Raw genomic sequence first — 13,364 nt, 5'->3', positions numbered from 1 at the left:
ACCAGATTGGGAAGCAGGGCTCTCAGTAGACCAGTCCAGTCCAGTCTAGTGTTTCTCTTTTCGTGCATGACCGATCTGTAATTGGCCGTTCATACTGACACCAATTAAATCACTGACGGAAGGTCGCAGTGCTGCAGTCACCATTAGACGTTCTTACTCGGCTAGTGTGTAACTGTATTAGCAGACTATGAAATTAACTTCATTAACCACAGTGGCTGGTCAGTAACAGCCTGATGTGGCCAGAGAATTTTTTTTTTTTTTTTCATAGTAAAATATGCAATTAAACTCGGAGCACCCCCTAAATAGGTTTTTCATGGAGTGTTCACAATTAAGGTACTGTCAGTTTAGAGAAATTTCAGTAGGCTATATATTGTATAAAGCCTTTCACAATGCTTTAGTTCCAGAACTAAATGTACAGTACTAAAGTACTGGGATGATTTCCCAGTACCATTTAAAGGGTTGCATTTACACCGACAGCGTGTACTAGGAAGTGATGTAAGCCGATCGACAGCGACGTCATTTGTGTGCGCCGCTCAACAATGGAAACAAAAAACAACATTAACAATATGAGGATGGAGGACGCTGTGATTGGAGCTGTGTTTTTGTTGTGTCTCATGGGTTTGGACATGGAATGTCGACATATATGTAAAGTGATTGAAAGAATGGAAAGGAGGACTAAGAATCTCCAACGACAACCGGCAGTGCTACATTTGCTACAAGTGCCTGCACTTCAGCATCCATGCAAAATCCATGCAGCATACTTGCAAAATAAGTTGTAACAATGTTTTAAGTATGTTTACATACATACAGCGTTTTAAATCATGGCATTTATGTACGCATTTGGCCAATCATTGTCTACTTGCATCACTGGTAGTACCAGCTGTGCTAGTTAGACCCTGCTCCAGAGTAGGATCTAATTCGGTTCTCAAAAAAGGCAGTCCGGTACTAAAATCGCACCATGTTCCGGTGGTGCGAAAACGCCAATAAGTGGATAGTTCCACAATTAGTTCTGGTAACATGAAAAAGGTTCCTGCAGTGAGAAAGGCCCTTATGTACTCTCCCACTGTATTTGGTTCTTATTTAGAACCCTTGATGATTATCTAATAAAAATAACAAAATGTATATTACAGTGACAATAAAAAGAGAACTGAAATGGGATGCATTTCTGTTTTGTTTCTGTCGGCTGCATGAACATATCAAAATACCTCAAATTATGCCCTACTGTAAGTGATTTGATTGCACCGGTGCCTCATGCACACATATTCATTGCAAACAGTGTGGCCTGTTCATTTGTTAAAATAAAACAGAATCACTAATACAGATAAAATGTTACACAGTCAATTTAAAGTCTATGCCATACATCGTGAGCACTGGTCCACTCCAGTGCAGCACATTTTTGGTCATTATTATTTTTTCCTGTCAATATTGGAATGTACAAAGCCCAGTTAATTCAATAAATAATGGTTTAGCTTCAAATACATTGCGAATATAGAAACCTTTGGATTTGTGCTGAATGAACGCGGTACGTCAGCCCATACTTTCAGTTTCGCTTTAAATTAGGTTTTGGCTTGTTTACACTGTGTACAATTTTTTGGATTTATGCCATCTTTGTCCATTGCAGAATGACACACAGAGCGTCTGAACTGAACTGATTCTTTAGGTGATTGATTCTGAACTGATTCTGTGCTAGTGTTATGAGCGCGGGGAAACTGAAGGCTTGAAAAAAGGGCAATCATAGCCAATGACGCCATTACGTCGAGCGCAAAAGAACCGGTGAACCGTTTTCTTCAACCGGTTTATTGAATCGAACTGTCCGAAAAAACTACTGGTGATACGAAAACTGATGCAACCGGTTCTTGACTCGAGAACGAGTCAGTCTGTTATTCGTTATCTGACTCGGCTCGGTGTTCATCTTCAGTTCTCTCTTCACAGCAGTTCAGTCAGTGTACTGTGCGAGTACATGAATTACTCTGGGATATTGGTTTGTTTGAACTCAGAGGGAGTGTCAGCCACATTAAAAAAGTTAACAGCTTAAGTCATTTGTGGATTAATGCATATTGGAGACGCGAACCGTTTAAAACGATTCAGTTCGATTTGGTGAACTGGTTCAAAAAGATCTGGTTACATCGAATGATTTGTTCGCGAACCGGATATCACAAACTGCTTTGTTTTGAACTCTCTCTCACAACAGACACGGAAGAGAAGACAATGCTGAATAAAGTCGTAGTTTTTGCTATTTTTGGACCAAAATGTATTTTCGATGCTTCAAAAAATTCTAACTGACCCTCTGATGTCACATGGACTACTTTGATGATGTTTTTCTTACCTTTCTGGACATGGACAGTAACCCATTCACACAGCTTCAATGGAGGGACTAAGAGCTCTCGGACTAAAATATCTTAAACTGTGTTCCAAAGATAAACGGAGGTCTTACGGGTTTGGAACAACATGAGGGTAAGTTATTAATGACATAATTTTGCTATTTGGGTGAACTAACCCTTTAACATTGCATTCATGGCTTAGCCTGACTACATCAGACTTCATACTTCTGCTCAATTTCAGTTCGCTTCTGTACTCAGACTGATATAGTGAACTATCTCCCAGTTTTCCTCCGGCCAAAACAGCCGGCCAATCAACAAGCAGAGGGTAGGCTAAAAGCTGTGAAGTAGACGCTAAGCGTCGAATTTAGGTTTGTAGTTTAGGTTAGGGAAATCAAATGGAGATGAAGTTGTGGCCCTACTCCCGAGTCCCAAAAAGTTTTGGGAAAAGTTAAATTTATCAACTGTTACCGATCGTTAGCGAGAAACTGGCGAGGCCAAAGTCCGGCAAGGCGATAATTGTGATTGTGAACTGCCATGCTCACCCCGGTATTTCACTTGATGGTTTTGTTTTCGCAGCATTCCTGTGTTTGCAGTGAAAGTTCGAGGCGGCTGAGCCGGCGCATAACCAAACGTTATGTGACTGGATTACAGGTAACCAATGATTTTAATCTTTAGACAAGCGCCCCTCCACGAGAAAGAAAGCTTGTCAATCAATTATGCCCTTCCAGTCTCCGTCTACGAAGCAAAGCCAAGTAGCAGAGTTTGGTATTACAAGGCTATTCGTGGCTATCTGCTTTACTGATAGTAATGCTATTATGCTATAAGGTTATTAATATTATAATTGTTATTAGTATTAATAATAGTATTTATTAATACCGAATTGGGCCTCCGATTTCAGTTATAATACATTAAGCATTTTAGAATGTCCCAAAACCGTGCCTTAAAACTATAAGCAAAGCTGACTGTTTTTGAACTTGAGTCAGAGTTTAAAATAAAACTCTATGAACCACACCATTGTGAACGTACAAGCTGTATGAACCACTAATTTACAAGTGGTAAAGTAAAAAGGGAGTGTAAGTGGTTTTGCGAGAGAATGCAAAAGTTTTGTGAGGGAACTCAATTTTTTTTCGAGGGAATGCAAAAAACATATATTATGTATATTTTAAGAGAGGTTTGGAATGGCATGGGTTTAATAGAATTGTAGAATTTCAAAAATAGATTTTTCATTTTTGAAGGAACTATCCTTTTAGGTTCATGCAAACTGTGATGATGTCATTGACATTGAAAAATTTATTGGCATAAAGTTTTACTTAACTCTAGTGATTAAACGGATCGTAGTTGATCCATGTTCCATACAGACCAAGCCCCACAGTTGGGCACACATGTGATCCACGGATTAATTGCAAACTGTAACCATAATAGAGTATTAGTTTGTAATGTCTTTGTATTTACACAAGCATCTTACTTTTAAACAATTCAAGAGAGAAAGATGAAAGGGAGCTTGATTCGTTATTTGCCCACCGTTCTGTATGCGCACAGCCGCACACACATGAAGCACGCACACCCGTTTCAGACAGTGCAAACACTGAACTGAATCCTATTCTGAATCCTCTGAACAGACACATACACATAAAATTATGACAAAATAACCATCTCGACAATCATTAAGGTTAAATGCCGTCAGTTATGTCTCAAGTGAATGAAAACAGCTGAGAAAGAAATCAGATGTGATATGTATCATTATATTGGATCCGTCCATCAGGTCTTAATGGGACAGCGGTATATAAATCCTGCTGCTGTCATTAAAGGGATAGTTCACCCAAAAATGTAAATTTGATGTTTATCTGCTTACTCCCAGGGCATCCAAGATGTAGGTGACTTTGTTTTTTCAGTAGAACACAAACAATTTTTTTTTAACTCAAACTGTTGCAGTCTGTCAGTCATATATTGTAATTGGATGACAAGCACAGTTTTGAGAGTAAAAAAAAAACCAAAAAACATACACAAACAAAACCAAATTAAACTCTGCGGCTCATGGTGATACATTGATGTGTAAAGACACAAAACGTTCAGTCTGTGCAAGACACTGAACAGTATTTCTATTGTTTTTTTACCTCTGATTTTCACTACAATGTCTGAACTGTCCTGAGCGCTTTCTCAACAGTCGGAACGTGATGCATCTTCTTCTTCTTGCTTTACGGCAGATTGCATACTTATAAGTGCATTACCGCCACCTATCTTTCAAATGGTCCATTGACAATCGATCTACAATATCAGTTAGGAGTGTCAATGGTCCATTTGAGAGATAGGTGGCGGTAATGCACTTAAGTCTGCAATCCACCATAAAGCAAGAAGACAACGCATCAGGCACCAACTAGTCTCAGTCCCAGGTTTCACGCCCACAGGCCATTAGCTAAATGTCAGATGCATATGGGACACAAAAGTGGAAATACTTCAGGAGTGTCGAAGTTGTCATCGGATTGGTTGAATTCTACAGGAGTTCCACAAGATGTGTGTGTCTTGTTATTTAACGTTCCTCCTGGAAACAGAGATACCGTGGCACCAAACCCCTTCAAGAAAAAAATGCAGTGTTTACAACTGTGATGATGAGCGCTTATCAGGATCAGCTAAACGCTGGATTTTCAAAAGTATGTGAAATATTTGTTTGCGGCATAGAATCTTTAAAATATTTCCAAGAGTTTTACACAATGGTTTGTTATTGTGGTGACATTTCCATGGCTCAACATGACAATGAACGAAAATAAACTGTGATTGGTTTTTTGACGTTTCGATCAAACTGCCTCATAGGCGGGCCTTGGCAAATGAAAGCTGCCATGATTTCCAGACCTTCAGTTTTTACACATCAATGTATCGTCACCAGCCGCAGGATTTTCTTGACTTTCAAAGCCGTGATTCCCATCGACTTACATTATATGACTGACAGACTGCAGATAAAGCAGATAAACATCAAATAAATTTTTTTGGGTGAACTATCCCTTTAATGATCATAAAACAAAACGGCTTTGATAAAAATCTATATTTAATTTATACAGTGAACTAGAGGTCTTCACGGGTCCAAAAATTCGTGCCCGAACCCGAAAGAGACCCGTAATGTACTACACCGAACCGACCCGGACCCGTCTAATATTTCAAAAGCTGGACCCGGACCCGTGTAGATCCGAGAAATGCCTACCCGGACCCGACCCAGACCCGTATATTATTTGAAATCTGGACCCGAACCCGCCGGGAAGACACAGACCCGACTGGACCCGACGTTCACATATTCCACCATAAATTGCTATTACAAATCAATAAACCTGTTGCGAAAAATACAGCTTTTTGTCTTACCTAATTTAAAGAGCCATAGTCTCTCCTCCTTGTACCTGACTGCCTGTGATGCATTACAATCCTCCGACAAGAAATTTATTCATGTTATTCCTCTCGTTATTCCAAGTCCAAGCTGAATCCACTCATTATTTCAGTTTCAAAAGTCCACTTGATGTCACGGTGACGGATGACAAATGCTACTGTGCACATGTACATTCTGACTCGAGTTAATTCGCATAATAACTTCCACTGTTTGCCCTTTTGAACTATAATAACGATCGCTCGTGCAATGCCATGGCCGCTGACGTTATTTATTTGCTATCATCTGATCTCTGTGCTCTCTGCTCTGCATCGAGTCTGAATCTGAATGACTAAAACTTTAAGATTAAACGGTTCATTTATAATATTATAAAAATGGGAGAAAATGTAAAACGCGGTTTGGCGGTCGAAGTGTCCCTCACTGGTTGCCATAGAAACATGAAATGCGCTCGAGACTGCACATGCGTGCTAGCTGTATCAACCTAAAATGCTTTAACGCAGTTTGAGCGTCATAGAAAACATTCATGTGACAGTCCACCTCAGATTGTGTTGCTGATTTGAAATATATTAAATATGAGTGTGTCAAGTCTGCAAGCATTAATACCGTGCGTGCACTTGTATTAACTCTGAATCTGCGCGCTCTGCTTCTAAAAGCAGAGAGAGAGATCACTTTTTTTGGCTCCCTCTTTTCTTTTCCTAATTTTACAAGTTGCAAGTTACAAAAAACACAAGCAGTCTTTGATCATGGCCGGGTGTTCTCCGACTCCGAGTCCAATGACTCCGATCGCATGGGTATTACACACAATTTTAAACAGACCCGGGACCCGAGGTAATAGATTCGGACCCGACCCGGACCCGGCTGATGATTTAAAATATAGACCCGAACCCGTACGGGTCCCGGGTCGGGTCCGGGGTCGACGGGTCTCGGGTGCACTGTGAAGACCTCTACAGTGAACACTATGCAGTGTCATTTTGCCTAATTATTAAATTTCTGTACTCGAATACTACCAACCTTTTTTATTTATAACATGTTCTGTTTTATTTATCTATGGTTATAATTTGTGTATTTGTTTTTATTTTTGCTGGCTGTTCTCTTGTCTCTTAAATCATGTTTAAACTTTTTTTTTTAGTTAATCTAGTAGTATTTGCTATGGTATCAAATATGTACATTACTTTAAGTTGAATTCATTTTTTAAATGTTTTGCTGTTTGCTGTGGATCAAAAACGGAAATGTGATCCGAACTGTGAGATTTGTGATCTTTTGAACCACTTCTTAACTCCAATTGAATCGTGTTGATTTGCCATTGCAAATCACTGTCAGTGTGAACATCTCTAAATTCTCAAAGTATTCAGTATAGCTACAGCATGAGTGACATTGGTGTTGGAACATTTATAGATTTTTTCTGTAATCTGGACAAAGATATTGCTTAACTGACCTGTTAAAATCGTCAGTTCAGTTGCATTCCAGCAGGTAGAGCCAAATACTGTGGTGTGTTTGCTCAAAGTAAAGTGAAATACAAATTAAGTGGATCTTGTATTTGGATCACACAGATATAAATGAATGTTATTCTCATGGCTCAACCTAAGCTATTGAGTTCTGTGCAAACAACTTAATGGGTTGGATGTACCAGTGGATCATATTTCTTTGCGGTGAAGATGGAAAGTGATAGTCTAGCTGGAATTCACCTCTAGACTGATGCACAGAGACACTATAGCAATGCATACAGTACGTACCTGTCAGTCATACAAGCAGCATTACCTTGGATCTGAGCTCTCTGTGCCCTAATGTCCTTATATACAGATGGAGCTGTGCTTGTTTGCAGGCTTCACATACCAGCTGGTCGTACCACAATGTGAGTTTGGGAAGAGACTAAATGACAAGAGTGCACTGAAAGTTTATTCAGTCTGAATTGTGAGTTATGAAGTGTTTGGAGTGATGTGCATGTGAAGGTGTGCTGTTAGTCCTTCTCCTGATGCCTTCTCCTGACCCTTCCTTTAAGAGAACACTCTATCAGTGAAGGTCTGTTGAGCATGAGCATATTGTAATAGTGTGAGTGGGAGTTTTGTGTCAGGGCTGTGACTGCATCGTAAGTATTATACCACCGAATGAAGGTCCAGCTGGAGCGCTGCTTCACACCCGTAAATCAACTCACAATCTTTCATGGGCCAAGACTTATTTCATGTCTTAACATGAAAACAAAATTTTAATCTCATGATCTCTTTTTATAGTTTAAGGTTAGACACCATATTGAATTTAACACAAATGAAAACAAGGCTGTAAGAGATAAACTTGCAGTCCTTGCACTGGTGCACACTGTATAAAGTTTATAGATCACATAATTTTCACAACTCGTAGCTTTCAAAATGGTTTTGTGGAGCTTTTGTCTTCTGAATTATAATTTATATTTTTTTCAGAAATGAGTTTCATCAGCTGGACAGTCGGTGTGTTGTTAAACATCAGTGCAATTCATTGAAAGCACTGTACTTCTATTAATTACAGTCTCAGGTTCATTCCTGTAAAAAGTATGGCGCTACCCTGACTACGGACTATGGGGCTGGACTTTGAGTATCAGTTTTTTTTTCTTTTTCTTTCTTTCTTGTTATATCTAAATCATTTGTATGATTTTGAATTACATGAGTCTGAATTGAAAGTGATGAGGCATGAAGACAATGTGTCTGACATATTGTGCACCCAGTGTATTCTGATTAATGTAGAAATGACTCTTATAAATTGGCTTAAAAAAAAGTCAAAACGGTTCATGAACATGTTTTAAAATTCTAAATATTGTGTGCTTTGAGAGAGGGCAATTAGAACAACATGTTGTTAAAGAAATACATTCAAAACAGAGTTTGGTTGTAATTAACGATTACAGAAAATATTTGAGAAAATTAGGAAAATTATTATTTATTTTGTTTACTTAAAATAAATTTGTAAAAAAGAGAATCAAATTACAACCAGATTTGATAAATTCACATCCCTGTTGATTTTATATGTATATACCTGCATATATTTGTTTATGTTCAAACATTTCAAACAAACACAGGTGAAAGAGAAAGCTTCACTTAGCATCTTTCTTATATGGAGAATATTTATCAAGAAGCAAAGCCTTCGTTACACCAGAGCTGCACAAATCTCATGAGAATGCCATCAATTTCTGCAAATGAGCAATGCTTTCATCAGCCTCTCTCTCTCTCCCTGGCTTTCTCTCTTTCTCTTTTGCATGAGTTGAACCATCTTTTTGAACCAAATAGTCATTGTAGCCAATTAGATTCAAAATTTTAAAAGCAATAGTAAAACACAGTAAGATTTAGTGACAAATAAGCAGTGCATGTTTTCCACACTGTTGATAGAGAGCCGTTGAATGATTTTAATTACAATACAATAACCAATAAGCATTAATAGTTACCGTATACCGTTTACTAGTGTATTAACATTAACACATTCTAGTTTGTGAGCATTTTTGAATGATGACATAGTGTTGTGCATAGTGCATATGCATTGTGAGGCTGTGAGTGTAGTGAGTGAATATGTGTGGGTGTCTGTGTTTTTGTGCAGCGGTGCTTCAGAGCCCATATGTACTATGAGCTCTGTGAGTGTATGTATAACGTGTGTGTGTGTCTGCGTGGGTGGATGTATGGATTTATGCCCTCTATCAGAGTTCTTTTTGCAGCTTAAAATCGCAATGAAAATCCGTGGACGCCGAGCCAGGCTGGTAGCCATGGCAACAGCAGTTTACCTTGGCTCTCTGTTATTCTGATGTGCAGAACTGGCAGGCTGTTTAGATCCTCGGCGAAAATAAGAGAATTTTCTTTTGGGCGCTCTGGTCACAGGATAAATAACAAGAAAGATGAGGGTGACAAGCACCTGTCTGGCAGGAAGGTAATGTACTGTGTGGGGTGACATTGTGAAAATGAAGCCTCATAATGTTCATTAGGCTTGTCTGATGACTTTGAGGGCGCTAAGATGTCAGGTGTTTCCCGAAGGGAATCATTTAATTACGAGATCTATCACAATCCACCTACTGCAGTTTAGTCGTGTCTCCTCAGGCAGCGCTGAATTATAGTGTGCTAAATGAGTGTCGTTCTTCCATCTTTGACACGTCTTATGTAAATGATGGACACCAGACGAATCCTCTGCGGTGCTATAGTTTCAACAACATTTCCCCCTCATAATAGCTGTAGATCATGCATCTTTGGTCAATATATGGGCTCTGCATCAGTCAGCAACACTTAGTAATAACCTTTGTGCTGCTGGCAGGATTAGTATTCTAGACAAATGTCCCCATATGCTCAAAAAGCAGCAACTCTTTTGTATTTGTCTATTTTCTTCTTCCATCGTGGTGTGCAGCCATACGCTGGGCTCCCAGATGGCTGATGCAGCATGTCATATATATAACTCATCTCATCCATTGCATGAAAACATCATCAGACACCTAAACAAGAATTTGGTTTGGTCATAACGGATAACTTAGCGGCAGGCTTGGTTTGTAAATGTGATTTATCTCTCTCTCTCTCTTTCTCTATGTGTGTGTGTGGGGGTGGCAGGGACCGGAATAACAAAGACTCGGCAGCTGCTGATTGGAGACCAGTTCAGCTTTCTGTCTTTTAATGGCAGAAGATGGGATTTCGTTAATTGAAGCTTAGCAACAGCTCCCTAATGAGTCGTTTCATGCCTTTTCTTACTGGTTTAGGTGGCTCTCTTTTCATTCAGACAGCTTTATTGGTCATTCTGGGAGGCAGGATTACGTCGGGGCTAGCATGCTCTGAAAGGTTCCTGTTCCTTCTGACACCACAGGGCTCACAATGAGATGAGAATGTTAGCCTCAGAGGAAATTAAATGAGTCTCCACCCACAGCAAGCATGACCAGAATCCCTAGCTGCTTCTTGGCATGGAAGCACAATGAAGGGCAAATGTTAGGTGATTTAGAGGATAAAAACTTTACATTTTAAAAGAACTGTTTTATAACTGTTTTAAAATTTAATTAATTTCTGTCATAGAAAAGCTTAATTTTTTTTGCATCATTGCTCCAGTCTTGGAGTAATATGCTGATTTGGTGCTCAAGAAACATTATTATTATTACCAGGGCAAAAAATGAATTTTATACTGCTTAATGTTTTTTTTTTTTTTTTTTTTTTGTGAATGGAAAATGTGGTACCTTTTTTGGTCAAGTCAAGTCACCTTTATTTATTTAAAATGATAGTTAAAGGCAGTTCATCATTGAATTCAGTGATGTCATCTCTGTTCAGTTAAATAGTGTCTGTGCATTTATTTGCAATCAAGTCAACGATATCGCTGTAGATGAAGTGACCCCAACTAAGCAAGCCAGAGGCGACAGCGGCAAGGAACCGAAACTCCATCGGTGACAGAATGGAGAAAAAAAACCTTGGGAGAAACCAGGCTCAGTTGGGGGGCCAGTTCTCCTCTGACCAGACGAAACCAGTAGTTCAATTCCAGGCTGCAGCAAAGTCAGATTGTGCAGAAGAATCATCTGTTTCCTGTGGTCTTGTCCTGGTGGTCCTCTGAGACAAGGTCTTTACAGGGGATCTGTATCTGGGGCTCTAGTTGTCCTGGTCTCCGCTGTCTTTCTGGGATGTAGAGGTGACTTTTAAATGTCTTTACTATTTCTTTTGATCAATTTAATGCATCCATACTGCCTAAAAGTATTATTAAAAAAAAAAATAAAAAAAATAATAATTAAATGAATGAATAAAAATAAAAAATACTGACCCAAAACTTTTGAAGGGTAGTACATCTGTTCAGACCAAGACCGTGCCAATGTTTGACAATCTGTTTGGAAAGAGTCTGGGGACATGAAAGGAAAATAATCTTTGAAACTGGACACTATTGAATTAAATCCAGGCATGCTTATGGATGACTTTGCATTAAATATTTGCAATATTTCTTCACACTACATATATGTCTTTGCATTAGATGACAAAAACATCCAACATCCAAAGTTTACTCATTAGTGAACTGGATGGGAACTGGGTTCAAACATTCATTAAAAATCACCTTGCAAAAATGCCTCAAATAAGAAATTCACTTGTCACTTATGCGTCACCTATTTGTAGATACACTTGTTTTGATATTTTGTAACATTATTAATTGTGCAAATACCTTCTTTATTACATTGACCAACAATGAAACATTAGCTGATATGAAACCCCGGCTTCTAGACCTAGAGTATTACTTGGCTGATTTATTTGTCAAGCATTTGAGTAGACCGTAAAGCCCATCCCTCAGTTCCATTATCATCTGACAGCAGTGGTGGGCGATATGGAAAAAATATATCAGATTAAAAAAAAATTATATCACGATTCACGATTTTTCAGTTCTTTGTCATGTTGGTTTTACTATTTTGCAAGTTGTCTGAGCATTACAATTTCCCTATTATAAAGACAAAGCCAAAAAAAAATTAATGGCAGATATTTAGTCCAAAGGGCGAAAATAAAAATCTTTGTCCTTGTTTTTTAATAACAAAGATAAAAGAATGATAAAGATACACATTACAACTACACATAATATACAAATAAAACAGGTACAATAGGTGTATTTAACAGGAGCATTCAAGAGATTGAATGAACAATGATAAAATAAAACACTATATAAACTGATTCCTAAAGTAACTGTATAAAATTTCTTCAGTCAAGAGCAGTGAGTGATTTTTCTCTTTGTGATACTATGATGTTTCTTTAAAAGCAGATCATGGAGACCTTTTTATTATCCATGATCAAAAAATGTCATATCGCACACCCCTAACTGAGAGTCTGTTCAAAATGTTCTAACAGGTTCTGATAGGCCATGGTGCCTGTGTTTTGTTCATGCCTCCAGCCCCCCACTAGGAACAGGTCTGGGAATGCGAGCACCTGTGCAGGAGAGGTTGTAAATGTGTGCAAAAGCAGAGAGAATCAGAATGTGCTGTGTCAGCCATCAGCTTCCTAATGACCTCCTGTCCTCTGACCCCTTCACATATATACCCTGCAGACTTACCAAACATGGCCTTGACCAAAGCCACTGCCTCTATTGCTGGACTTTGAGTGTCTTTTCAAATTCTGCATGCACACCCATATGGCTCCGTAGCAGGAGACTGACAGAGATGGAGTGCGTCTGAATTCATAATTATGAGTTCCCATGGAGGGCATTTCTAATTTGCAGTTAATCTTTTGCTGCCAGTAAACTTATCAATGGGGGAAACAGCTGTCATTGAAGGAAGAAATGAGTCAAAACAACAAAAATAATGACAAATCCATCAATCCCATTAACTGCCACATAAATCACATTTATATTATATTTGTGTAGTTTGGTTGCATTTTTCATACTGATTAAGACAAAGCCACATATTCTGTCCCCATTATTCTTTAATATAATAGACCATAATTTACAGTGTTTGCATTGCAGCAATTACTGATAGACCTCACATATTGAGGGGTTATATTAAATGCATAACCCTAAATATTTAATCTTGTGCTAAGTGTGCTAAGTTTGTGTAAACCAAAATACTAAAATACATTTTAGATTGAAGTTTGAAATTTAAATACAAAGCTTTATTTCAAATGCACCATTTATGTGGATTTTTTTTGTATCCGATTTGAGTTTCAACATACTATATTTTTCTTTTAGACATATTGTTTTGTATGGAATATTTGTTCATGCATATTCATTCATTTTACTATGGT

At 38.4% G+C, this 13,364-nt stretch overlaps 1 protein-coding gene across 19 annotated transcripts in view; it reads left to right on the top strand.

The window, feature by feature from the left end:
• Positions 1–13,364, top strand: part of LOC132157327 (calcium-activated potassium channel subunit alpha-1a) — a 218,110-nt gene that overhangs the window by 72,226 nt on the left and 132,520 nt on the right. The gene's annotated exons all lie outside the window — the stretch shown is intronic.

This window comes from Carassius carassius, chromosome 14, assembly GCF_963082965.1.
Source record: "Carassius carassius chromosome 14, fCarCar2.1, whole genome shotgun sequence".
NCBI classification, from domain to species: Eukaryota; Metazoa; Chordata; class Actinopteri; order Cypriniformes; family Cyprinidae; genus Carassius; species Carassius carassius.
The sequence above is the reverse complement of the archived record's forward strand: the minus strand, read 5'-3'. Positions and strand labels throughout refer to the sequence as shown.